This window comes from Montipora capricornis, chromosome 10 (genome assembly GCF_036669925.1).
Source record: "Montipora capricornis isolate CH-2021 chromosome 10, ASM3666992v2, whole genome shotgun sequence".
Taxonomy (NCBI): Eukaryota; Metazoa; Cnidaria; class Anthozoa; order Scleractinia; family Acroporidae; genus Montipora; species Montipora capricornis.
In genome coordinates, this window is record NC_090892.1 from 23360077 (window position 1) to 23363070 (window position 2994).

A 2994-nucleotide genomic window follows, 5' to 3' on the forward strand; every position below is an offset into this window, starting at 1 on the left:
ATCTCCGATTACTAAGTCATCACACCAAAATTCAAGTAAATGTTAAAAACGTGTGGGAAAAAAGCAAGAATGTTCAGTTTCGTTGGGAGCATATATGACTACGGCAGCTGTGATTGCCAAAACCCACACTCACTCTCTTGGGGGTCAAAACGCACGAATTCTATAGGGGTAAAAACGCACGAATTCTATAGGGGTAAAAAGGCACATTCTGCAACCATTAGGGGTAAAAACGCACAAATCCAATTAAGCCCGCTAAATGCACTTGCTACAAGTGGGGGTATAATTGCACTTTTAAAAAAACATAAAATAATATCTCATATAATAGTATAATGAGTTGCCAAGAACTGCATAAAGAACTTGTCAATATGGAAGAAGTGGTCTGTCCATTTTGTAATAAGCAAATCTCGAAACATACGAAAGAAATTGAGCAATGCTGCAGTCAACCTGATATAGTGAATGATAACAATATGCTAGTTTGTAAAAAATGTGGGACAGTTAATGGCTATAAACCACTTATAGAATTTGTTGATTTTCACTCAAATAAGCATAGATTCCATCGTAAAAGTGTTTACCAAAGAAAATATCATATAGAAAACATAATGAATAATATAGCTGTAAAAAATGGTTTCCAGATTTCTGTAAAAAATATGGATAAAATAATTCGAATTTTTGCGGCTATCGGGGAAGTTGTGAAAGATGTTAACATTGATAGAAAGCGTATGATTAACATAAATTTCATTTTAAAACAAATATTTAAAATGCTTGATCTTCCTTTTGAAAAGGTCAAGACGAGTAAATCCAAAAAGACACTTCAATCATATGAACGATATTGGAAAGACATCCTGTCATTGGCATCAGACCGAATTAATGAAATAGTTAAGGAATGAATTTGTCATTGTATTTAGCGTAGAACTTGTCAACACTAGGACAAACATCAGTTACAAAATCATCTACATTTTTTAATTCTGTGTGAAACGATGGTTGAAAATCACCGCTTCTCAACATGTCTTTTATTGAATTCAAAAGATGCTGATAACTTTGGTATGCGTATGTACAATTTTGTATTTTAAGATCCAATGATTGGAAATCCATGTAAGACTTGATTAACAAAGCACTTGTGCTTATAGCTACTAGGGCTATACCGCCAGTTACAACAGCACTAATAATTCCACCAGTACCAGTTATGATAGAAATAGTATTACCAATAAGTTTGAATTTTTTGAAGCGTTTGACAGCCTTTTTGTAAGCCCAACACTTTCTATGGTATGCCTTATAATAGCTTTTTAGTTCGTCGACCTGATCTTCTGAGAGTTTGTCTGAAATATGGTTCGAGCTAAATATTCTCTTTTTCCGATCTGCCATATATATGGTTTAGATTGTTAATCGTCTGCATAGACAATATAGTATACCACTGACTTGACCACAAAAAGGTGATCTTTTAATCAGTTTAGTTGTGTATTTTTCTGAAATAGCATAAGTGTAACCTCTACCGAGCTTATGGTGGTCATAAAACCTCCCGGAAGCATCATGTAAAACACTATGTGAATTTAATATATCAATCCAACCGAAGATCTTTTCAAGTAACCATGTTAGGCAGCCACTACCTGGTCCAAGAAGACCTATTTCACCATCATTGAGTTCAAGAATCTCATTCATAGATATGTCTCTTTTGAAATGGAAACAGTGCAGGTATTGATAAACAAGTGCTGATTTTAATATTTTGTCATTAATGTATGGATGTTTTTCTTTTGCTTCTTGAAAACTATATTCCACAAATCGTAATAAATTGTCGATATACATATATAATTATGTTATATTGTATCTTTGCATGAGAACAGTGTGATGATCTAGGATTGTCCTTTCATCTAATATAAAATTCAGATAAACACAGAAAAAGGCGATATCACCATTAAGAGGTGCTATATCTGTGTTTGCATCCAGACCTCCAAAAACGGTTGTTATTGCTCCCACTCGATTACCAGCTGTGAAATCCCCAATATGTGTTTTATTCCAGTATATTTTTGATTTTTCAGTTTTTACAGATGATTTGTTATCCCAGTGGACAGATAAACAGTGCCATTTGTTAAGTTCGCCGAGATCATTCTCACTGTAATCTCCCAGTTTTAAGAAACTTTGCAAACTAGCAGCAGGACCAATATAAACACACTTGTTTGCATCGTCAGCTCCAGACACCACAAGATTTGATCCGCTATAAGCAACAAATTTGTCAAATCCCCCATTATCGTGTCCAAATAGTCCGTTATTCCAATAACTCTGTGACGAACCTCTCGAATCCAATTTGTAGACAATAAATACATTGACTGCATCGTTATTCAGATCCACTTGACTAATCATTTTTTGTGATCCACCAAATTTGATGAAATAATGCCCATTATGTTTTTCGGCTTTTATGCATAATGTGGGTCGTTTTGCTGAATCGGTTTGTGTTGCATCACTTTCTTCATTGCTTTTGTCATATATTGTTTCTACTTTTCTGCTTGAATCCATTTTTACAGTCTGACCATCTGCTCTGTCCATTTGATAAGTGCAACTGGAATACATTCTGAGATATTCACTAACCCATAGATCCAGGAATGAATTACGTACGATGCCGACCACTTGAGATTTAATCACCACATGGTTATCTTCTGAGGCTGCTTTTGCTATTATATTCAAATGTGTTTCAGCGTGACCGTCGTCGTTGAATATAAGTTCTGCATTATGGAGTTTTATTGTTTCAACGGTGAAAGCTATTTTGTTTCCATTTTCATCAAGAAAATGTGTTCCATCTTCATTTTCAGCGTATGACATATAATAACATGTTGGATAATTTTGGCTGTTACTGTTTAGGGAGCATAAAAAATGTTTCCTCTCCATCCCAATCGGGTTCCCGTGTAAAATCCTGCTGCTGTTCTAATTTGCAAGCTGACTAAATTTGAAAATCTTCTGTTGATGACGACTTTTTGTCCATTTCGGAAAGGAAAAAATACCAGC